This window comes from Pogona vitticeps, chromosome 2, assembly GCF_051106095.1.
Source record: "Pogona vitticeps strain Pit_001003342236 chromosome 2, PviZW2.1, whole genome shotgun sequence".
NCBI lineage: Eukaryota > Metazoa > Chordata > Lepidosauria > Squamata > Agamidae > Pogona > Pogona vitticeps.
Window position 1 is genome coordinate 210,216,206 of NC_135784.1, and position 26,050 is coordinate 210,242,255.

The 26,050-nt window shown below is 42.5% G+C and overlaps 1 long non-coding RNA gene across 1 annotated transcript in view; it reads right to left on the reverse strand.

Annotated features, from left to right (window-relative positions):
- The window catches only part of LOC110077736 (uncharacterized), a 172,167-nt gene extending 146,702 nt beyond the window's left edge, over nucleotides 1-25,465 (reverse strand). The window contains exons 1-2 of the long non-coding RNA XR_013541405.1: nucleotides 25,147-25,465; nucleotides 19,582-19,653 (exon numbers count right to left, since the gene is read on the reverse strand). This is a non-coding gene — a long non-coding RNA (uncharacterized LOC110077736). The remainder of the gene's footprint in view (nucleotides 1-19,581; nucleotides 19,654-25,146) is intronic.
- Nucleotides 25,466-26,050: the final 585 nt, after the last annotated feature.

Below are 26,050 nucleotides of genomic sequence, written 5' to 3' on the forward strand. Positions count from 1 at the left end.
AGGTATACAAAATCTCTAACTATTTCAGTTTATTCGCTGTCAGTGCTAAAGTTGTGTAGTTCTAACTTTAATTACATCTTTGCTGCCTGCCCACAGTCTCCACAATCACTTTATGAAACTTTCACAAGTGAGGCATGGCTTTACTATGAATGTAAAACATTTTAAATGGGCTCTTGTTTGTTGGAAATGAGCTGTATCATTTAAACAGTTTGTAAGTAACTTATTCCAAGCCATAATATGTTTTCACAATGTGTTTCTGTGTAAAAGTGCAGGAAGAGAGATATTTTTTTTTCTTCCTGCCTCCAGGAATTCCTCTGGTATTCTGGCCCATAGCTTGCAGGGAAGCTGCTGAGGTTCACATCAGTTTGCAGGTTCAGCTGAACAAGCAGTGAGGAAAAATAAAGAAAATTGCCGTCTGAGTGTTTCTTGCAGGTTCTGGCAGCATTTGATGGATGTTGTTTTGATGAAGCATACAGTTCAGAATCAGAACAGGAGCTGTGTAATATAAACTGGGACCCATTGTTCAGCTTCTGAGCAAAAAACGCCAAATAGCAAATAATCCCTTCCTTGTTTTAACAAGCTAGAAAGACCCTCATACCAAGGCATCTGTGGCACTGTTGGCATAAGATACACAAGATAAGCTCATGATCCAGTGCCTGGGGAAGGTCCTTTTGCCTTTGTAAATGCCCAATGTGTCAATCACTGCTGAATAAGCAGCTCCAGGTAACCATGGAAGTGAGGGGGGCTGACAATTCTTGCTTTCTCAGTGCATATTTATTTTCACAGGCTTATTTGATCGAATACACTCTGCTGCTTCAGGCAAAAGACAAAGATTGAACCACTCTCCCTCTGTTCTAATTCCATATACAAGGCTGCCCAGACAAGGAGTGCAACCAGAAATGGGAAAAATTATTTTCTGAGACTGTGGCTGTGCTAGCTATAGGATTTCTGGAAGTTGCAGTCCCAGAAAGTAAGGACCTGTCCAGATAGGTACAGTATATAGCTTACTGTTTGAATTGCTTTTGATGCAGTTTGGTTCAATCGCATGCATTCTGACTTACAGTGCTCCATCCCAACCTTTTTCACAGCTGTTCCACTCCTTTCTGACACGGTGCTAGGGCTATAGTTTTCCTGCACAATTCAACACACTCCTAATTATCTCACTGTGTAGCCTGTGTGGATTATTAGTTTGCACCCAAACTGAGTTGTGAGTGGTGTTGGGAGGGTTGTAACATTTTACAGGAACTTTATTTTTATTTTTATTTTCCTATGGCTTCTTTTATGAGGGGGTGCTGATAAGTATTGAGCCTTTCCAAGAAAAAAAATTGAGCTAGGAAGCTATAACTTTCAGGGTGTATTGGCCAATTTGTCTGTATTCAACAGTGCAAAAATCAACTCCCTATGATTTTAATTTATCTTTCATGTTCAGGTCCAAAGTGAACATGGCAGCACCTCCAGAAAAGTTCAGTGTGGAAGGGCATAGGACCATAATCAAGCTCCTGTTTCTCCAAGGGAAAGGTGCAAAGCAGTTCCTGATGAAATGTCACAAACTATGGGCCCTTCATATGCAAAAGTTAAACTTTGGGCTGTCAATTTTAAAACTGGCATTTCGGTGTTAAAAGCGAGAAACTCAGTGGAAGGCCTGTTTCTGTCTCTGTGCCTGCAAATGTGAAAGCCATCCATGACATGATCATGGAGGACCACCGAATATTAGCCAGAAGTATTGCTATATATCTGAGAATATCATGTGAGAGAGTTGGTTGCATTATCCACAACAACTTGGAAATGAGAAATCTGGCAGCAAAGTGGGTCCCCAAACTTCTGACAACCGAACAAAAGAGGAAACATGTGGAGTCATCGATGGCTGTTTTGGAACATTTTGCAAGAAATGAGTCAGATTTCCTGGGTGAACTGGTAACTGGTGATGAGACATGGATCTCCTGTTATGATCCCGAGTCAAAGGAATAGTCTAAGGAATGGAGGCACAGTGGTTCCCCCAGGCCAAAGAAGTTCCAAGTGCAAAGGTCAGTGCAGAAGCGAATGGCAACAGTTCTTTGGGATAAGAAGGGAGTTTTGCTGGTGGACTACCTCTAACAGGGTTCAACCATCAATGCAAAATATTACTGTGCTTTATTGACGAAGTTGAGGCAAGACATCAAGGAAAAACCTTGAGGAAAGCTCTCCAAAGGTGTCATCCTGTTGCATGACAACACCTCATCACACACTGCAGGTGAACCAATGGCAAAACTGACGTCCTTAGGCTTTCAAATGATGCCCCATCCACCCTATTCTCCTGACCTGGCTCCTTCTGACTGTTATCTGTTCCCCAAACTCAAAAAACACCTAAAGGGACAGCAATTTGGGAATGTTCTGGAGGCAAGTAATGCTGCAAATGAGTGGTTACACCAGCAGTCGGAAGAATTTTATTTGCGGGGACTTAAGAAACTGCAGGACAGATGTCGCAAGTGCATTGGCTTCCTGGGGAAATATGTAGAATAGTGTGGCAGTTACAGCTTCCCAGCTCATTTTTTTCTGGGAAAGGCTCAATACTTAATCAGCACCCCACTCGTAAAATAGCTCCCTCTTGATGCAGCACTAGTCTAGATAAATGAGATACATTTGAGTATTATGTATACCATGTCAGGCAGGTGCATTGTTGTTTACCTAGGTCACTTTATTTAAAGAAAGAAAGAAAGAAAGAAAGAAAGAAAGAAAGAAAGAAAGAAAGAAAGAAAGAAAGAAAGAAAGAAAGAAAGAAAGAAAGAAAGAAAGAAAGAAAGAAAGAAAGAAAGAAAGAAAGAAAGAAAGAAAGAAAGAAAGAAAGAAAGAAAGAAAGAAAGAAAGAAAGAAAGAAAGAAAGAAAGGTTACCATGGCCCACTGAATGAGGGTCATAGGAAAAGCCAGGGAGGGGTGGTTGGGTTTAATACTTACTCATGAGTAAACCAGCAAACCCAAGGCCTCTTTGGACCTTTCTTATGGGAGAATAAACATCTCCAGTATGAACAGGAGGATTGCTCATGTGCAAGGTAAGATAGATTGCACTGAAGATAAGCACTTTTAAAATGTGAACCAGACTCCTCCAGTTTCCCCCATCTGAACAGACTCTAACTTTATTCATTTCTGACTTTGACTCTGTTAGCAGATAGCATTCATTACACCTGAAGGCAACAGGGAAACTTAAAGGTCAGAGAGGAGGCTGTGTGTACTTATAACTATACCTACTCTCCATTTACTCCTGAAGTGGCTGTCTTAATACCACTTAATTGTACAACAGGTATAAGAGCTGGATTCCCCCTCCCCAAGATTCTCATTTTGGAGGACAGATTTCAGGCTTGCAAGATTAACTTTCTTCTTTTTCTCAAACTCAAGATCCCCTGGTTAGAGACTGGCTTAAAAAGCATACACTTAAAATTAAAGAAAGGTGAGCACAATCAATTGCTTGGGCGGCGTGAATTGAATGGAGCTAACAATTCTTTGATGCAAAAATCCATACCTGGCCCTCAAAAGCTTTTTTTCTTTTCAGCAGGCGGGGCATATTGCTTTCCCCAAAACTTTAAGAGCCTGAAATGATTGATGTTCTACTGAAACGCCCCCAAGAAATCTACCCGTAAATCCCAAACCACCTCCTTCCAACTCCTGCCCTACAGTCAAGATGCAATCATTGATGTCCATTATGGATGCCCAACCTGTTGAGGACAAGACTGAGCTAGATGTGACTTGGTAAAAGATAACCTCCTACTTCTATTTCAGTCTAATGACAAGGAGGAGCCCTGGTTCAGGTGCATGAAGAAAGAGATTCCTGCTGGTGATTTGTCTGTAACGTAACATGCCTGCATAGATCTCCATTCTTTTGATTCATTGCCTTCTTCACCACATCCAACTTATGAGATCCTCACTTCTCTTTCATTTACTCTCTCTCCTGGTATCCTATAACCATTTGACATAACCAAACTGATTCATTAAATCAAACCTTGGATCTCCGTGGAGCTTGTCCTGCAGAAAGACTGTCGTCTGCTATTACCATGAAGCCCACACTCAACCCACATTTATCACATATGTAATCACACATTTGCTGTATCAAATCCCCCAACAGGTTGGAATGAATCAATCCTCTAATGTGCCAGTCTCATTGCATAAACTGACATCTAGTGTCTGTCAGTCACTAGGTGCAGTGAAAACTGGCCATGGGCTTTATCGGACTGTTTGAAATCGATCTGGAAGGAAAACCTGAAAGAGTGACTTTTTGGACTGTAACTCCCAGAATCCCCCAGCTCTCAAGGCAGAGATTGGGACATGCTAATGGGGAATGAGGAGGAGATGTAATTAGATACAATAGACAAGCACCAATTATGCTGCTGCTTGACAACTCACCTTGCTGCTCACTCTCAGAGCTACACCTTCCTCTAGCCCCCAAACAAGGCTAGCCACATCCCAGAGTGTTTCTCACTCTGCAATTAAAACATACCTCTAATGGAAGGTGGATTGAACAAACATTTGAAAAACAAGTTTATTTTCTAAAACAGGAAAAGTCAGACTTGCAACTAGGATGTGCATTTGGATTCATAAATATTTAGAATTCACCAAATAACTCTGTATTTGGATAGCTCTGAATATTTGTAAGTCAGAATATGATTGTTTTGAGTATCTCTAATAATAATTCCTGATATTTGGAGTCCCATCTACTCCCATAGATTAGAAAGCAGAAGCTAGGTTTCTGCTTGCCAGATGAAAAAGTGAACATGAAACCAATTTCTCAAGCATCCTGGAATGGTTTCTGGAGAAATTAAACCAAATGACACTCTTGCATCAAGGATAATGGGGGCAGGGAACTTTGTATCTCCTGCATGGGTTGCCATGTGTTTCCCAAGAGAGCGGGGCTGGATTGAGAGCAAAATCTATAGATTATGTCCATTTGCACCAGTGAAATCTAGAAGCAGGAACAGACACCAGAAGGCATTCCCCCCTTCCCCAGTTGAAAGGTTGGTATAGTTGCTTATAAATCCCCTGAGCATTTGCTTTAGGATATGCTCTGGTGCAAGCCTGCACTACAGCAATTTTCTCTGTGTCCTTTTCTGAACCCTCAACTTACATTTACATTATCTTATTGTTTAAAATTATTAGATTCATAGATTAATATGTTATAAATCAAAGGGTTTAGGACCCTTTGAGGTTTATCAGCTGCATGGTGGTCCTAGATTTATATTATAGTGTCAGGCTACTGGTACAGCAGCAGTTTATCTGGGAACAGGTGGTACATTTTACAAGTGACAATCTGGAGCACCCAGGGTGCAAAACAGGCCTATCCCTGATAGGACACTGGTGGGAGGTAGAGGCACTGGTCTTTTAGCTAAAGGACCAACTCTGCTGCAGGTTTGCCTGCTTGTGGAAGGAGGAGTACATTCTAGCACCCTTTGTGGGCCCTCAAACTAAACAGAGGATCGACGGATATTAAGCAACAGCAAGACGGTGAGCAGTGTGAACCATCTTTCCATCACATGCAACAACAACTAGTGAAGGAGTTCCAGCTAGCTCTGAGGGGTCACATGGAGCAGGAAAAAACCAGCAATGTTCACATCACCCCAAACAGCACTACCAAGAATTGTATTCTAGAGTCCAAGTCCCTCACCCTTGCAACAACAGGGCAAGCTTTCTGGGACACTGCCTTGACAAGGATGGCTGGGGCCTGTCCTCCAGAGGCACCACCTCAGACGAAAGCCATGGCAAAGGCAGACGTAGACGCAGGAGCCTTGCAAGCTAAGAGAGACTGGGCCGTTTTCTTACTGGGCTGAGAAGGAGTCCATTTGGGGAGATTTGGCCAAGGTGGCGGTGGGACCGCTGCCTTGCCTTCCAACTAGAGTGCCCAGTGAGAAAGTCCCCTCACTGTAGAAAAGCTTATTTTCCTTAAGATCAACTCATTGTTACTGGGCCTCCCCAAAGTCTCCTTTAAGGAAGAGACCATGGCATGCTCTGCTCATAGTACTAGATAGGCCATGTTTCCATCTGCTGCCACTCCTTCTGCTACCCGCAGGATTGTGCTCACTCACTCAACCGTGCTGTGCCCCATGCTGTTGGCACCCACAGGCTATCTGCTGCTCCAATCTGCCCATCAGTGCTGCCCAAGGCGTTTGACCACGCACACACCCCGTGCCACCTGTCTTCTGCTTCCCCAGTGCTCCTGGCATTTCTTGCTGGCATTCCTACTGTTCAGGGTTCAATCAGTATATCTGTTACAGTCATTTCCTAACAGCTAGACAATTGTTGGCTGTTGGTGTGCACTCTTTGTGCTGGAACAAACAAACCACTGAACAGCAAAGCTTGAAAGCCCCAGGACCCTTTGAAATATCATGAAGGAGACCTGGAGACTGCCATCAGATCCCGTATAGCTTCCCTTGATATCGCTGTCTCCTCTGAGCACTTGAGACAGTATCATACTGAGCATAAAGGCCCACCAACATAATAATAGGGGATCTTGTCACTACAATGGCAATGTTTGTGTGAGATCCCCTATTACTACATTGGTGAGGCTTTCCACCTCAGAGGATGTTCAATAAAAGGCTGGCTTTAGAGTAGACTGTTTGCAAGCGACATACAGTTGCTACTGAAAACAGCACCTCTGTTTCTCTTTTTCCTTCGCCACCCTTCTGATAATGTCATGTAAGTAAAAAACCTGCAGTGTTAGCCCTATTCAGGCATTCCAAGAAAAGGTGCTAATTGGAAAGCTTGAGCCGTGGGAGAAATTTCTAGCCCTGCCAGCTGTTGTCTTCACAGGAGAGGGACTGCCTGGAGGAAAAGGTTTCTGCTACATATGGAATTTTTCTATGTACTGTAGTTGGAGACCCTGAAGAAACAGGGTTACTGATCACATGTGGGAGAGTCTCCACAAGTTGCAGGCTTTCTCCTCTCCATCTCTACATGGAGAAGGCGACAGGCTCAGGGCAGAGCTAGGAGCCCTCTGCCTGCTCACGCTTTCAAATAAACCAGAATCATAGCCATGTTAGTTCATTTCAGCATGTTGGCAAAATTAAAGGGGAAAGCAGGGGAGAGGGAGGAAAGAAAGAAAGAAAGAAAGAAAGAAAGAAAGAAAGAAAGAAAGAAAGAAAGAAAGAAAGAAAGAAAGAAAGAAAGAAAGAAAGAAAGAAAGAACGAACGAACGAACGAACGAACGAACGAACGAACGAATGAACAAACGGAGGGGCACACAGTGACTGAATCCCTGTTGATTATCATAAGAAAATTCATATTTTTCTGTCTATTCTTAACTAGCAAATAAAATATCTCAACCACAATTCTTGGGGAGACACACACACAAATCGAGCCAGTGTGCCTGTGCACCCCCGAGGATCATGGCAGGAACTCTTTTATTTGCTCGCTAGGAATGGACTGAAATAATTTTGATATGCTAGGCAACAGAATTTCAACCCTTCCATCTGAAGAAGTGAAGCTAAAAGCTCGCACAGAAACAAATCTGTTAGTTTTTAAAGTAGCACAATATTGTTCATCTCCTATTTCTTCCTTTTCATTTTATTTTTTAATTAACCCTTTCTGAAAGATTGAACAAACCTATCCTTACACGTTGAATCTCCTCTCACACACAGCAGCCTGTGAAATAGAGCAGAAATGTGGCCACATACAATCTTACACATTAAACGTCAAAGAAAACAAGGGGAGCAACAAAGGCAGGCCCACCATTTTGGAGGGAAGACCATGTGTCCCATCTAATAACCACTGCCATCCATGTGAGGCTTTGGGAGTACAGCTAGCCATGCATATCATAAGGCGCTAAACTGAACCTGATGCCAGAAGAACTGCCTTAAAACACCTCACACAAGCATGCCCTCAGGAAAAGCCTGTGTAACTAGATAGACCTCACAGCATTCTCTGAATGGCTGAAGCTGAATCTCAAGCATACAGAATGCAGGGGCGCTTTCCCCATTAGATGTCCCCACCTCCTCTCTGACCTCTCCCACATTCCTCCGTATGCTATGGAGCCTGGAAGATTTAATTGCTTTCTGTCTGTTACTCAAAAATTGTACAGTAACTTGCCAGCCACTCTGCTGACAGTACTACTAATCTCTTGCTGATTTTCAATAACCTTGCTGGGAACTTCCTCAGTCTTTTGCTTGGATCAGCTGCTAATGTGTCCCGATATTCTGGCTCATAAATGCACTGGATTTTTTTTTCCAAAATTCTGATTTGTTCTTGCGTTTTTGAGAACCTAGAATTTACCTAGCCTAATAGCAACCACAATGCCATCAAGCAATTATGTATTAAACATCTCCAACCCACTGGGCACTGTTCAATTATATATATAATATACAGTATATATAAATAAACTATAAACCTGCAGAGCAGAGATCTATTCTTTTTATACATATATGTGTGTGTGTGTGTGTGTAGATGATAGACAGACAGACAGACAGACAGACAGAGAGACAGACATAAATACACACACACACACACACATTCAAAAAAAGATCTCTGCTCTGCAGGTTTATAGTTGAAAGTAAGTAACGAGAGGGGCAAGGAAACAGTGCATTTAAATAAGATTAAGGGAAAAAACTGCTAAAGAGTCAAGGAAATTGTGTGGCAAATGGAACTCCAAGCATATGCAAACACAATGGCTTGTATCTGAAGAAATATCAATTTGGCAACCCAACCATGATAGCATTGTTGGCCTAGAGCTGAGCAGACCCAGGCCGCTTGAACCAAATACTAAAAGAACATGACAAACACACTTTCTTTTGGATGGAAAAAGCCACAACTTTGTGAGTCACAGCAGCGAACCAAGTTGTGACAGAAAGAACATTCACAGAATCCGTCACACCCAACTATTAGACCACGAAGTGCCCACCAGCACCATATCTGCACCCTAAAATTGCAGTAACCCCCCAAACCAAACCAAGAGGGGGAAGTCTGCAAGCTGATGACTGAATGGAGCAGTGAGCTCCAATTTATATGCTGGGGAAGTAGACTGGATTAAAGCCTGCCCATTTCTCCTCCACTTGCTCACCGTGGTAACTTTGAATCACACCCCTCCTTTGGCCAATCAGAGGCTGGCAGGAAGAACCCCCCCCCCCAATAGCAGGCCTCCCAGCGTCCTCAGTGTTTTGCAGAGACCATGTGGGAGTCACCTTGCTGCTGGAAGCCCCTGAATGACTTGCTGGGCCACTGCTCTCGCCACAACTGGAGTCCCAGCTAAGTCTTGGTTCCTACTTTAAAGTAGCTGCCAGGACATCCTTATGTCTGCCTAGAGGTAAGTACTGCTCAGTTCAATGTGGCTTTCTCCCAATTAAGTAGCTATGGGATTGTGGCCTAAAAGATCTGTGGAGAAATGAAACTATAAATATTGTGCGGAGAGATGAGATCTTAGTGAATTAATTAAACATGCTGTCACTCTGCTGAACCAAACGGCCAGTGTGCAGGAGGTGTGAATTCTCCCAGCATCCTGAGAATCAAAGGACATCCTGTGTTCAAAGGACTTTTTGATGTCATGGAAATGCCTGCCTGTCTTCATCTTCCCAGGGCATACATACCTGAGAGAATTACCTTTTGGTGAGAGCTCCCTGCTGTGTTAAAAAGGGAAGCCATTAGAGAGTGATATCCTATTAAGCAATCACCTTCACAGACTGCTGCCTTGTCATGGCAAAGGGGCGTGAGTAATTCAGAGAAGCGATGGGCTACGCCGTGCAGGGACACCCAAGACGGACAAGTCATAGTGGGGACTAAACAAGAGCCACCTGGAGCAGGAACTGGCAAGCTACTCCAGTAGGCTAAAAAATACGATGCTGAAAGATGAGCCCCTCAGGTCAGAAGGCATCCAACATGCTACTGAGGAAGATCGGAGGACAAATACAAGTAGTTCCAGAGCTAATGAAGTGGTTGGGCCAAAGCCGAAAGGACGCTCAGCTGCGGACATGACTGGAAGTGAAAGGAAAGTCCAATGCTACAATGAAAAATACTACATAGGAACCTGGAATGTAAGATCTATGAACTTTGGTAAGCTGGATGTGGTCAAACAGGAGATGGCAAGAATAAACATTGACATGCTGGGTGTCAGTGAACTAAAATGGACGGGAATGGGTGAATTCAATTCAGACAGTTACCATATCTACTACTGTGGGCAAGAATCCTGGGGAAGAAATGGAGTAGTCCTCATAGTCAGCAAAAGAGTGGGAAAAGCTGTACTGGGATATAATCTCAAAAATGACAGAATGATTTCAATATGAATCCAAGGCAGACCTTTCAACATCACAGTAATCCAAGTTTATGCACCAACCACCAATGCTGAAGAGGCTGAAATTGACCTATTCTATGAAGAATTACAACACCTTCGAGAACTGACACCAAAGAAAGATGTTCTTGTCATTATAGGGGACTGGAATACTAAAGTAGGGAGTCAAGAGATAAAAGGAACAACAGGTAAGTTTGGCCTTGGAGTTCAAAACATAATAGAGTTTTGTCAAGAGAACAAGCTGGTCATCACAAACACTCTTTTCCAACAAGACAAGAGGCGAATCTACACATGGACATCACCAGATGGGCAATACCGTAATCAGCTTGATTGTGTTCACTGCAGCCAAAGATGGAGAAGCTCTATACAGTCAGCAAAAACAAGACCTGGGGCTGATTGTGGCTCTGATCATCAGCTTCTCATAGCAAAACTCAAGCTTAAAATGAAGAAAGTAGAAAAAACCACTGGGCTAGTTAGGTATAATCTAAACCAAATCCCTTATGAATACACAGTGGAAGTGAAGAACAGGTTTAAGGAACTTGATTTGATGGACAGAGTGCCTGAAGAACTATGGATGGAGGCCCGTAACATTGTAGAGGAGGCAGCAACAAAAACCATCCCGAAGAAAAGGAAATGCAAGAAAGCAAAGTGGCTGTCTAACAAGGCCTTACAAATACAGTGGGGTCTCTACTTAAGAACTTAATCCGTATTGGAAGGTGGTTCTCAAGTTGAAAAGTTCTTATGTTGAATCTGCATTTCCCATAGGAATGCATTGAAAACCATTTAATCCGTATCTGCTCTTTTCCGTCCATAGAAACTACAGTGCAACCTCTACTTAAGAACTTAATCCGTTTTGGAATGGTGTTCTTAAGTTGAAACGTTCTTAAGTTGAAGCAAAATTTCCCATAGGAATGGACTGAAAACCAATTAATCCGTTCTGGCTGTTTTTTTGTTATGTAGAGGTGCGTTCGTACATTGAAGCATTAGTTCCCATAGGAACTAATGCAAAGCTGGTTAATACGTACTCTACCACTAGGGGGAGAAATTTTTTTAACCTAAGATGACCTAAGGTTAAAAAAAGAGCAGGAAAGGTTTTTTTTCCTGTTTTTATCTTGGATTTCTGTTCTCAAGTAGAAGCAAAATTTAGCAAATGGAGCTGTTCTTAAGTTGGATTGTTCTTAAGTAGAGACGTTCTTAAGTAGAGACCCCACTGTAGCAGAGAAGAGAAGGGAAACAAAATGCAAGGGAGATAAGGAAAGTTACAGAAAATTGAATGCAGACTTCCAAAGAATAGCAAGGAGAGACAAGAGGGACTTCTTAAACGAACAAGGCAAAGAAAAAGAGGAAAATAATAGAAAGGGAAAAACCAGAGATCTGTTCAAGAAAATTGGAGATATTAAAGGAACATTTTGTGCAAAGATGGACATGATAAAGGACAAAAATGTTAGGAGCCTTACAGAAGCAGAAGACAAGAAGAGGTGGCAAGAATACACAGAGGAATTATATCATAAAGATCTGGATATCCTGGACAACCCAGATAGTGTGGTTGGTGACCTTGAGCCAGACATCCTGGAGAGTGAAAGAGGAGAGTGCAAAAAAGTGGTCTGAAGCTCAACATCAAAAAAAAAAAACTAAGATCATGGCCACTGGTCCCACCACCTTCTGGCAAACAGAAGGGGAAGATATGGAGGCAGTGACAGATTTTACTTTCTTGGGCTCCATGATCACTGTAGATGGTGAGAGTAGCCACGAAATTAAAAGACACCTGCTTCTTGGGAGGAAAGCGGTGACAAACCTAGACAGCATCTTTAAAAGCAGACACATCACCTTGCCAACAAAGGTCCACATAGTCAAAGCTATGGTTTTTCCAGTAATGATGTATGGAAGTGAGAGCCGGACCATAAAAAAGGCTGACCGCCGAAGAATGGATGTTTTTGAATTGTGGTGCTGGAGGAGGCTTTTGAGAGTCCCCTGGACTGCAAGGAGAACAAACCTATCCATTCTGAAGGAAATCACCCCTGAGTGCTCACTGGAAGGACAGATCCTGAAGCTGAGGCTCCAATACTTTGACCATCTCATGAGAAGAGAAGACTCCGTGGAAAAGACCGTGATGTTGGGAAAGTGTAAAGGCAAGAGGAGAAGGGGACGACAGAGGACGAGATGGTTGGGCAGTGTCATTGAAGCTACCAACATGAATTTTACCCAATTCTGGTGGGCAGTGGAAGACAGTAGGGAGTGAGAAAATCCTATTAAGAGCTAAGAGATTAGGATTTTCTCTTTTGTCTTCACCCATTAGCTGATAGGGGAAGTCCATCCCAGCTCATTTAGGAGCACCTGGGAAGTCATTTGTCTCTGAGGTAGGAACATGGAGTTTTGTTTTTCCTATTTAGTTACAGTATTTCTATCCTTATTCTTGTAACCTTGAAATGTTTCTTTTCAATTGGCAAACGTTTGCTAGTTTCTATCATTTTCCTTTATATGCTTTGGTTTAATTAACTTCATAAAACTGCTATATCTGGTTTGCTGGCTACCTAAGAGAGGGGGGATAGTTTTAAATCCAGGTTTAACTTTTGGTTACTCTGCTAAGAAGTATATATCTTGGTTGAGGATGATCCCGAAGCTGTTTTTATTCTGGAATTTTGGGGTGGTGGCCATTATACTACTCATAGAACTCCCATGAAGATTCAGTCCTGGGAGTAGAGAAACCCTACTTTGAGGTGAGATGGGGAGAAAAAAAATCATCACATGGTGGCAGCAATGAAAGTATGTGGGAATCATCACAAGTTCTAGTGAAACCTCAAAGACTGGTTTTGTGAGGGACTAGAAGGAAATGGTTGTGAATAGAAATGTTTGTTATATGAATTGCATATTCATGGATGCAACGTACATGCATAAATAAAAATCTATGGTACAGTAACATAAACGGAAATCTAATACATCTCACCATGATGAGAAAGGCTGTGATCAGAAGATCTTTGTGCCTTCTCAATCTAAGGTCCAGATACAAAGCATGGAAAGACAACTTCAAGGCCTCTGCATTTCCTTCTCAAGGCTTTTTGTCTTGAAGCTAGACTTGGACGTGATAGATCTTCAAACAGAGTAGAACAGTATCTATTCTGATGTTTGTCAAACTGCAAATCTTATCAGCATAGCCAATGGTGACTGGCAGTGGTGTGACAGTAAATGTGGAACTGCAGTTGCTCATCGCAATGTAAACAGAGGATGTCTCCAAACAGAGTACTGTTGCATAACAGTATGTTTTTAAAGGTGGTTGCACATAACTGTGTCAGTTCTCCTTCCTCCACAAAATAGATATAGATTTCTAAGTAGACTTAGTACCACCTCTTTTGCTTTGCCTCTAATACCTCTAAGGCCAACAAACTGAAATTTAGCAAGTACAACTTTTCACTGCTATTCTTCCCCTATCAAGGTATGTTTTACCTGCTAATTTCTCTGTCAATTTGCCTTTAGATACTAGAGAAGATCTACTAGAAAAGTGACTACTGTATTTTTATCCTAGGACTCTTTATCTATACAGTAGTAGCTTCAGGTAGATGATGGTGACCTTCCCTAGAGGTATCTTATGCTAAGGAACAAAATAAGCTTCAAGGATGAATGTAATGTATGGTCCAAGTGTCAATGTTAAGTACAAGGCATTAGTAGGTAGTGCTTGCTTTTCACTACAAAGTGCTTAAGTACATTTTCCAGCTGATTAGACGAAGAGGCAGCTATTCATCCTTACTCCAAAGAGAAACATTGCCAACCTGCGCTTCCCAAGTAGCAGGTTGTTTTCTACAAAGGCCTGTCATCTGATATCATTCTCAGAATTCTCTTCTCCATCTCCACATCAGTGCCTCTCATAGATTCATTTGTGGGCAGGGAGAAGGTGAAGGAACTGTGGGTGCCCTGCTCTGACACAGGTGTCTCTTTTTATACCTCATTGCCTCTTCCTACTATTTAAATCTTAATTCCCTCTCTGTAGTCAGTGGCACATCACTCGCTCACTTTTGTTTTTGTTTTATATCGTAATTGCAGGAAGACATTATGCATACAAAATGGAAGAGGAATTGTTAACACTGAAAAAGGTCGATAACCATTCAGAAGGCCTGCTGGTGGAGAAATATTTAATTTAAAGAGCTTATTCATGAATGTAGTGGCTGAAAATGAACAGGGCATGGTTAATGATTCCAGTGCTCATGTAATACAATTAATATGAATTGGGAACACGCCTTTGTTGTAAGAACAAATATTTATATTTGAAATTTGCAGTGCCGATTTGGTACCTTTCCCGAGGGACTACTGTGAAGGTTACAAGTGGACCTAGCTCAAAATGTTACTAATGATTAATTAGTTTCTGAGTTTGCCTTCTAAGCATCTGATACTCTCCTCATAATGGTTAGATTAAAAGAAATATTGTTTGCCAATCTGATCGGAATTCATACGTAGTCTACAAACACACTGGCCTCTGGTCTGTCTTTCTGCCTTTCTTTCCCGAGTCAGTTTTTCCTGATCCAGCCAATAGTGATTAATTTACAGAACAGAAAAGGGCCAAAAAAAGTCTATTCTGTTTATCTTTCCAAATAATTCAGTTTGGCTATCAAAACTTAGCATTAAAAGCAAACTATGAAGACATAGTTAACAACTGTGAAGTAAAACACCCAGAAATAGCAATAAAAGCCAACTTCCAGATACCAGAAACACAAACGTAAAGCGAGTCCATTACACCACAAGTACTACGTACAACATCTGAACTTGGAAAAGTGACGCTGTGAACTAACATTTCCAGATTTCATCAGCAATCATGGTAACTGGCAGGTATGAGGACTTTGGAATATACTGTCCAGAAATGTTACTGTTCCAGGCTCCGAGTTCAGAACTTTCTGGTACTCGCCACTGAGTGACTCCTAACATAGCCACATTTTCAGCATGTAATGGAAAATCAGCAGCGAGGCCACAAGGCACTCCTCTCTGGAAGGGATTGCCTGTTTCAGACGAGTTGCCATATATTCTTCTGCAGTTTACCTGAAAAACAGACATGAAACCACCTGTTTCACACATCCTGCTTCAAGGCGAATGATCCCCTTGAAGCAGGATGTGCAGCAGTCCCTTGCCCACATGTGGGCCTGCGCTGGGAGGCTTCCTGCTGCTATTGACAGTACTGGGGTTGGGGCAGCCTTACCAGCTTGCCAAGAGGCTAAACTGGAGTTGCTGGAGCTGGTCCTAGCTGCGGCAAAAACAACATTGCCAGCTAGCCAGTGCTGAGGTGGCCAGGAAACCTGCCTGCATTGGCTGGCCAGCGATGTTGCTGTTGCCTGAAGGGCCATCCCAGTAGTTCCATATGTGCCACATGTTGAACCCAGCCTCACAAAATCAGAAGCCAGGGTACTTCCCAGCCCTGGTTGGCAAGGGCGGAAGCCCTGGTGTGGTTTTAAAATGACACCAATGCATATGTTTTGACCACATCAGGGATGGCATCATGTAAAATTATATCGCTGCAAAGCAACTTTGGCCCTCCCTGACAGTCTAGTTGCTGCTCCTGAGAAGGGCAATCCAAAGAAATCAACCCTACATGTCAGAAGGCCTTGTATCTCATGGCTACCTCTATCCTTAAGCCAGGAGGACAAAGTGGAGCATCTGAAGCTGAATAGGGTGCTTGTGAGACAACATAACAGAGAACAGGGCCCACAATTTCAATGACTCCCTAAAACAAAGCAGTGTTCAGTCTCTCTAAAAGAAGCCATAATATAAGATTTGTTTAAAAAGCTCTCCATGAAACATACTGTACTGGAGAACTGCTCAAATCTTCCAAGCTTGGGCAAGATTCTGAAGGAATCATTCCTGCTCATGTCGTTGTTGATTTCTGAGCAGGACAGGTGTCTCTTAGTCTGATCTCTCAAATCTGACCTTGGGTGATGTTGATGAGATCTAGACTCATAACAGTTTTTAGCCTCCTGATAGTATTTCTCTCAACCCCTCACCGTATTACGATTTGCATGCAAAAATGGGGTCTAGTATTTAGGCACAAACATCATGATTTGAGTTGGAACCACACCATTGCGATAAACTGGGGAAATCATAGTTGCTGCCATTTAGCTGCAAACAGACACAACTCTACTTGTAGCACACACCCAAACTGGAATGGTTCTCCCCTCCACCCCCATGTTTTAATCCGGCATATTGAGACACATGGTGGGAGATACCCGTGCAGTAGGTGTGCACACTGTCACCATGGGCATGCCAGAGGCTGGGCATAATGTCACACAACTGAAATGTCATGCCTTATTCCTGTCCCCATTTGTTAATTTAAAAAAAAACAGTTATGCACACCTTTGGATGTGTAATTTTAAATACAGATTTGTGAAATCAGTTCTGTGCATGTGTGAATGAAGGCACAAAGAAGAAGAAATTCAAAAACACAACAAAAGGGACAGACATAAAAGGTGGTTTTATGAAAGAGTAAGCTGTGGTAAGCAGCAGCTTGGCGAAGGGGTGAGCAGCCAAATGGTGGGGGGAAGAGGCAGTCCTGTACTGCCCAACACTGTGGTGTATCTGTAAAAAGGGATGAATGAATAAATGAACTGGAGCAGAAAAGAGCTGGATTGGGTGCCATTTTGACAAGCTGTACACCTTGGCGTCATGAGCTACAACAGAAGTTACTGTGTATTCACTCAAGGTTTTCTCGGAAGTGTAATTCTGGCCTCACTTTATCCTGTGTGTTCTTTTGTTACTGCCATCACCTTCTTGTGGGGAATTAGAAGAAAAACAAAGTGGCTGTGCCACGGAAACATTATGATTGCATGTCACAGATCTAAATGCCTGAATGTCACAGGGAGAGGAAGTCAGTAATATTTTGCTTTGAATCTTATCAAAGATCAGTCTAGTTCAACTTTGTTTCCTCCAGCCATGCTTCTCTGAGGTGGAAACTGGTAAGTAGGTCAAGAAGGCAGCTTTGCCCTCCCTCCTTTAGCCTTCTTCCTAACATTCTGCTGCGTAAAATTATAGTGCCTCTTGGTTATTCTGTCTTTGTCTGAAGCCACAGCATACTTGACCATGTAATTGTACAGCGAGAGCTTTTTTGAGTCCCTTCCCTCCCAAGCAAACTAGGTGAACATTTATGATGGGTATTTACATAAAATCTATCAGATTTAAACCAGCTACAAATGTGCTCATCAAATATATTTTCAGTTTATAACGTTTGTCTCCTTTAATAAATGAAGCTCCAGTGCGACAGGAACAGGACGGCAAATACTCGCATCCTTCTCATCTTTGATTTCACAAAGTTGCTTCAGCCTGCACCGGCAGAAGAGCAACTGAAAGGGCCAAGCAGCTCTGCCTCGTCTCCTGTTAGAAACCATCTGCTAATGAAAGGAAGGCATAGGGTGTGGAATCATTGAATTGTGCCGTGACTCTGCTCTAACCACAGGCCATCGGTGAGATATAAGAATAATCATCATCAAATGCTAAAAATGAGGTCCTTTGCCCCAGTGGGCAAAAGGGGTAACCAAAGATGATCTGAGGCTCTCCGCAGGTGCAAATAATTTGAAGATTTATTTAAATCATAGCAGATGAATGGAATAGGAGCAAAAGAAATCAAAGGAAAATCAATGAATTCCTAATACAATACAATGCAGTGGTGAAATGGAAAGCACAAAGCAGAATAACTTGTATTAAAGAATCATAAGAAATTACAATTATGCAAAATTAGCTACAGTTAGCCCTTTGTAAAGCCCAAGTTAGCCCTTTGCAAAACATTCTATGTACTTCTAACCTTCCACCTGCCTTCTAATTGAATCTCACAATGTTCCCGCTGTTTGGCCTAAATACCAAGAAAGAAAAACATACACCTGCCTATTCCAAGGAACAGGTTCCTGAAGAGGGATGGGAATCTGAAGGAGAATTGACCCAGAAGAATCCAGATGGGAAAATCAGAAGGAAAAATGTAAAATAAAGTTAAAAGGGTGTGTGTGCGTGCGTGCGTGCGTGCGTGCGTGCGTGCGCGCGCGCGCGCGCGCGCGCGCGCGCGCGCGCGCATGTGCGTGAGAGAGAGAGAGAGAGAGAGAGAGAGAGAGAGAGAGAAGAAGAAGACAGTAAGGTAGGTGTAGAATATCCTATAAGGAGTAGTCTAACCTATTGTAAAAATCAAGACTTCTCTCAGAATCAAGAGCAACTAAGACCTAAAGGTCCCAGAGGAATCAAAATCTACAAAACTAAAAATTACATGAGAAAAAGCATCTGCATGTGAGTGTGAATGTGAGTGTGAATGAATGTGACTCTGGGTCTCCTTGTCCCAAATAACAACAGTTGTTCTATTGATGCCCCAAATTTCCCTGCCTTTCGGTTGTCCTTACCTTTGTGCCTCAAATTCAGTTCTATGTTGGTAGAAGGCAAGTTGGGAGAAAAGGTGCCTCGTACCAGCTTTCTTTTGCTCCCAGAAAGTAAACCAGCCCTTTTTCTTGCAGCACACAATGAGACCCCTGTAGCATCATAGAATGGTTCACTCTGGGCTTGGAACCACTGAAAGCATCCAACCTCGTAGCCTATCCATGCATACTGTCTCACTGTCTTCCACCTCATCCAAAGCCTTGCATCTGTGGTTTTTGTTTTGTTTTGTTTTTTTGGTTCATTCTATCATGCAAAAAGTCCAGACTGGAAGGAATCATCAGCCCTTTTTGCCAACAGTCAATTGTGTCCTTTATGAAATAAACCAAAGATTTTGTATTCATGAAGGCTTTCACGGCCGGGATCTAATGGGATCCCAAGCAAACTACACAAGAGCACAGAGTGCTGTTCTCTGAAGATGCCGGCCACAGAGACTGGCAAAACATTAGGAAGAACAACCTTCAGAACACGGCCAAAGAGCCCGAAAAACCCACAACAACCATCAAACCAAAGATTTCCTTGATGCTCTTCCATAGACAGGCTGTTCTACAGATCAGTAATCCAGGTTATATATCTGTAGGCCAGTCCAATCCATACAGGCAAATGCCTTTGGTCTGGCATACCTTTATGACTAAAAGTTGAACCTGATCAACATGTGCCATCAAGTCAATTCTGACTTATGGCAGCTCTTTCCAGGATTATCTAGGTACTCAGAAGTGGCTTTCCATTCCCTTTTTCTGGGGATATCCTGGCACTGTGCAACCTACTCAGGCCACGTAGGGAGGCACCGTGGGGAACTGAGCTCCCAATCTCCGGCTCTGCAGCCAGTTACCCAATTCACTGAGCTATCCCGCCAGCCAAGAAATAAGGAGTCATGCCATATTAGGTCTCATCAAGGACAGGATGGTACAGTGCCTACACAAAAGAATGGTATCATTAGAAAACCACCCAGTATATCTTAATTGCTTACTTGGTAATGTCATGTACTGTCAAAACGGGAAACGTCCTTGGGTGGTGTATAATTGTAAAAATCCAAAATAGTCTGTAAAATAACAAGAAAACAAATAAAAGGTCATCCAGTTCCTATCTTAAAATATTAGACTACTACTGCAATAATAATATGCCGTCAAGTCAGTTCTGACTTAGGGTGAGCCTGTTCAGGGTTTTCCAGATAGAGAAAACTCAGAAGTGGTTGACCATTCCCTTCTTCTGGGGATGTCCTGGGACTGTGCAGCTTGCCCATGGCCACACACGCTGGTTCTTCTTCCAGGAGGCACAGTGAAGAATCCAACTCATAAAACTACCAATAAAACTGAAAATGAAAATGATGACTGAAACATTGAATGCCTGCTGGAAAAGACAGAAATTCTAGCCTAGCTTCTGAGCTTATACAATAAAAGCGCTAGGCAAATGTCCCTAGGAGGGGCATTCCATGGAAAGGGCCATCGTGCAGCAGTGTGGTATTTCTTTCATAAGAACGGGCCCCTTGCCATTTTGGTTAGGTTAGCAAAAGCCATGACTGTAAAACTGGCTCTTTACAGATGATGCCGAAGGAAAATGGGAGCCTAGCCATGGGAAAATAGCTTCTACATCAATCTGACAACATGTATGTCTGTGAGCAGAAACTGATGAGATGGCAGCTTTGCAATTAGAAGGTGATAAAATGTATCCTTTCACATCTGCATTGCTTCAAATCTGTTCTGCCTGCACTATCAACTTGCAATCCTATGCTTCTTCCCAATGATAAAAGCAAGATAATTTGCAACTTGGAGAGTTGTGGGAATATGGAAGGAAACAAAATGTCAGGAAAGCTAAGCTTCTAATTATGAAGCTGCCATCTTTCTGGTTTCTGCCAGATAGTAAGTGTGGATGTAGATGTTCCTGGGTCTGTTTCTGCCATAGTTCCAAGACCACTAAATTTAAATACCTGAAACTCGGCTTGCATACTAAGGGACCTTAGGGGTGGCCCACACGGGGTTGTTTTGATTTAAAATGGATTTTATAAATCAATTAAAATTTGTCTATAGGAAGTACCATCTTTAGTCACTAGGTGGCAAATTTCTCTAAATTCCTATAAACAACATAGAGGAAACTCAGGCCTAATATGGAATGTTTGTTTCTTTACAAAGACAGAGGACAAATCCATATGGTACCTCCGTCTCTACAAGACCACAAACAATTAAAAGACAAAGGAATGCATGATGTTGTGTGGAACAAATTGTTCATAAATATATAGACCAGTCAGATGGTGAACAGGGACAAATAGTCACACCAGCCCCAGTATCTTAGGCTCATTTCACCTGTGCCTTCCAGAATGATTGAAGTACAACTTCCATAATTCCCAACACAACTTTTTATCCTCTGCATCAGGAGAGAACCAGGTCGAGGAAAGCTGTCACAGAAACTGCTTTGGTCAGCCGGAAACTTATTAGAAATTCTTCCTAGCATACTAGTCCTGCTCAATTCAGACTGCAAAAGCAGCTCTTTCTTTTTAGCTCCCAGGCACACTAGGTTGAGTAGACAAATCCCAGCGGCCTAGAGTAGCCCCAAACCATCAAAAGCCATTAATCAGGTACAGCTGGCTATTCACCATTTTGTTGCTCCTGTGAGGGGAAACAAAAGCACCGGACCAGCTAAATTGAGAGGACAGCATGACAGCATTCTCTATAATTAAGAAACCAGCTCTCAACAGCATTAAGGAAGCAGAGAGGGAGCTTTAGCATCTAGGAGTACTTATTTGTACATAGGCTCATTTTGTCGTCATTCTCTTGAATTCACTTTGGCTCACTCAATATTTAATCATTAAACACTTTTGACAAGATGCTGTACACCTGTTGAAATGTTTATTTAATCAACTCAGGCTACTCATTAATAAAACAGCTTCTTGTGACAAAGGACAATCCTGGAGGCATGTTGGGCATAGAAAAGTGAAGAACCTTTCAGATGGAGACACACCCACCCACCAGAGTATTTAGGTTTGCTGCCTCTCATACAGATGGTTTGGTCTTGTCCTCCAGAGGGGAATTGCTATAACAGAACACGAGGGAAGACGAGTCAGGAGAAAGTGACCAAGGTTTCCAAGGGCAACCATCAGCAAAAAGCAGGCCAAGACAGAGAGAAAAACAAAAGATGAGTCAGGTGGAAGACAACGTGACAAGAAAAGATGATATATAGAATGCCATCATGAAAACGGAGGAGAGGGACAACATGAAAAGCTAAAAACAATGGAGAACGGCAACACCACTCAGGGAAAGAGAATATTTGCTGTGTAATTCTACCACTTCAGGCAGAGATCCAAACCATTATGAAGGCCTCTTTAATTGCCATTTAAGATTATGAAGTCTTTCTCCCTCTTCACATGTTGCGCATTGCTTTAATTAAGGTTTAATGTCCTCATAATGTTACACTTCATGAATGATTTCATTTTATTGTAAATATTAAATGATAATTCATTCATGCTCAATGTTAGCCTATGATGTTAAGGTTTAGTAAGATATTTTTTCTGGGACTAGGGACGAATTTTATACTTCTTCCATGGTAACAGCCTTGTAGGTAATCCTGATGTTCAGTAACAGAGCAAAGTATGCTTCAAGGTCTATTACTTTGAAGGTACTGTCAGCCGCTGGGGCTGGGGCTAGCTGAGCAGAGTTTTGCTCACGCATTCGTGTTTCCTAACTGTAATTGTTGGGCTTTGCAAAAAAGAGACGTACTGACCCACATAATATTCATACAGCACAAATGGATCCTCCTGTCCACTCTAATTTATTAGGGGTGCTTTTCATTTATCTATTTATGTATTTGTATATTTTGTTTAGTAGTTCTGTAAGTGCCCTAGCACAATGTGTTCTAATACTAAGATGGGTCAGGTGAAAACACAAACCAGCAGATCCTGCTTTGAAATCATACACAAAGTGTTCAGGGGTGCACACAGGGATTGTGAAGCAAAAGAAACTAAACATTTGTTGTTATTTAATCATTAAGTCGTGTCCGACTCTTCATGACCCTATGGAACAGAACACACCAGGCCCCCCTGTTTTCCACTGCCTCCCAAAGTTGGGTCAAATTCATGATGGTAGCTTCGATGACACTGTCCAACCATCTCATTCTCTGTCATCCCCTTCTCCTCTTGCCTTCACGGTTTCCCAACATCATCAGGGTCTTTTCCTGGGAGTCTTCTCTTCTCATGAGATGGCCAAAGTATTGGAGCCTCAGCTTCAGGATCTGTCCCAGGGAGCACTCGGGGTTTATTTCCTTCAAAATGGATAGGTTTGTTCTTTTTGCAGCCCACTGGACTCTCAAGAGTCTCCTCCAGCACCACAATTCAAAGGCATCAATTCTTTAGCGGTCAGCCTTCTTTATGGTCCAGCTCTCACTTCCATATATCGCTAGTGGAAAAACCATAGCTTTGACTATGCAGACCTTTGTCGGCAAGGTGATGTCTCTGCTTTTTAAGATGCTGTCTTGGTTTGTCACCACTTTTCTCCCAAGAAGCAGGAGTCTTTTAATTTCGTGGCTGCTGTCACCATCTGCAGTGATCACGGAGACCAAGAACATAAAATCTGTCACTGCCTCCATATCTCCCCCTTCTATTTGCCAGGAGGTGATGGGACCAGTGGCCATAATCTTAGTTTTTTTGATGCTGACCTTCAGACCATTTTTGTACTCTCCTCTTTCACCCTCATTATGAGGTTCTTTAATCCCTCCTCACTTTCTGCCATCAGAGTGGTATCATCTGCATATCTGAGGTTATTATTTCTTCCAGCAATCTTAATTCCGGCTTGGGAAACTAAACATAGCAGAAGACAAATTGTGCTGTGGAAAAAGCCGGTAATGCCAGTGCAGGAGTTAATCCTGGGAAGCATTTGGGGCACAAATGCAAAGGATGTATTCCAGCATGGTAGCAAGTAGATAATCTAGGGTAGATAATACTAGCAAAAAGCATGCTGGAGCTGGGTACTCATTTTACCGACCTCAGAAGGATAGAAGGCTGTGTCAACTTGAGCCGGCTACCTGGGATTGAACACAGTTTTAGCTGCAGTACAGTAGTTTAACCACTGCACCACGAGGCTGAATTGAAAATAATTTCAGGGTTAAAAAGAGAGAGAGTTCCAAAGAATGGAAGTTCTCACATTTACAGTGAACATGCCCTGCTTAAGACATCACTTTTGACACCATCCCTGTGCCTCTTTGAATCAATCCTTGCACATGCCCCCCCCCGTTGCTTTTCTACATTGGCACAAGCAATCACACATGCCTGAACCAATGCAAATACATTGGCTTACAAAAACATAGAGGCCTGAAGAACAGAGGAAAAGAGTAAATATGGGGGGGGGGAGGTCTGGGCTGATTCACATTGACTTATAGATCATGTAGTCAATAGAAAATACTACAAATTAATCATGCCAATCCTGGAACAAATCCAATACTATTTCTCGACGTAGTGCCCCCTGAGTGCCATAGTCAGAGTTTCTGTCACCTCTGGGACCATGTAAATTAGCTGGCTTTGTTTCTTGATTGGTCTCCAGGACTAAAGCTCTAGATTCCAATTTCACAAACATGAGAAAGGCTGCCCCAATCAGCTGCCTGCAATATTAACATGCTTTCAGCTCTAATTACAGGCTACCTCTAACCTCTGTTTCTGATCAGAGAGCGTTGTTTTGCCCAACACAAAATTACACACGTAACAAGAATGACCGGGCACTGTTGATACTGATGTGTGGTATTATGTTTCTTCACTCCACTTAGCTCGGTGCCTGGACAACCTGTTTCCAATCATTGCCCTCCTAATTGGAATTAGTCTCAGAGAAGCACTTCTTCCTCCCTAAGCGACGGACTTGTACTTTTATAAAGGTCATATTCTTCCTTTCAATTATTGTATTGCCATTCTCACAGGACAAAGCATTCTTATTCCCAGCAAAATCTTCACACAAATTTATATCTTCCTCTCCCTGCCCCCACCCCCCAAAATTATCCTTGTAACAAATGTGCTAATTGTACTGACGCAAATCAAGGAAAAAAGAAAAGTAACAAGGAGAATGACTACATTGGCTTCTTAACCTTTTGCATTGCTTTTCTCTCTGCCCTCCCCACATAAAGGATGCTTTTATGGGATTGGTTTCTTTGGAAGGGGAGAACTCTGGGCACCCCTTTCATAATGAGAAACTTGTTTACACCTTGTACAGGGACCAAACAGGTATTACTGGTAGACATATCGAGAAAGCACAAACTGTGCTAGTTCCTAACGACCTGTCTGGATCGACCCAAATACAATCAGTTCTTAGCATAATTTGAACCACTTGAAGTTTAGCTCTATGGGCAGATGAAGGGTGATGTAATACATAATATGCAATGGAAAATCTTATTTTTCAGCAGTTTAAAGGCATGCAGTTGACCATTTCACATCAACCGGAATCTCTCCGCCCGCCCCCCACATAATCTTCCTTCGCTACCATAAGGAAAAATGATGGAGCTAAACTTGGACAACTTTAAAAACTGATTAGATGCTACCGACTTTGGGGGGGGGGCAATGGCTTACCTCCAGCATCACAGACAGCAAAGCTTCCTTTGCTCAGCGGCACAAGCAAAAAGGTGTTAGTGCTCTCCGGTCCTGTTTGTTGTCTGGGACCAGACTGCTGGGTGACGTGGGCCTTTGGCCTGATCCACTAAAACTTCTCTTTTTATGCACTGTTGAGAAACAGGAAAAGGGAAGGGGGATGATGGTTTCAGTTGCCCTTTGAAATAACAGGGCTGTTTTAGCCTGTGCCTGGGACAAGCAGGCCAGAGGAAAGGAAGAATGTACCCATTAATCAGGTTTTGTCTTATCTGCCTGAGAAGGAATTCCCAAGGCCAAAAACTCACTCCTGGTACCAGCTAATTAAGAGAACTGGCTTCAGCTGAAATTAAGGGAGGGGGAGAGAGTGCAATTACCTCAGAGAAATTACTACCTCTGTGAATGTTTGGGGATTTACCCACGCTAGGAATATTTGGGCAGTGCAGCTGAATGGTTTGTGAAAACCTCTCTAACCCATCCGTAACTTGCGTAGTTTGGCCTTTAGCAAGATCGTCAACTGTTCTCATCAAAAAAGGAAATGAAATTGCCAGGAGAAACGTCCCCAGGAGGTAGGATGAATGCATTGTTCAAGATTACTTTTTTGCAAATTGAAAGTCATGGAAAGGTGGGGTTAATTTGCACAGTAATGTGGGGGAGATCAGTTTAATCCTTAAGACATTTTGCTGAGGTAAGCCAACTTCTCTCCAGTTGTAATTAGCCATGGAGAAGATGTAAAAAGACAGATATAATGTGGTTACTTGTCCTCCCCCCCACACCATGTTAAGCTAACAATCTATTTGTGGGATCTAGGAAATGATACAAAGGGAAAGGATCAACTTCCTGCCTCCTGTTTCCCTGTGAATTTGTCCTCTTTGTTCTTACACAGATA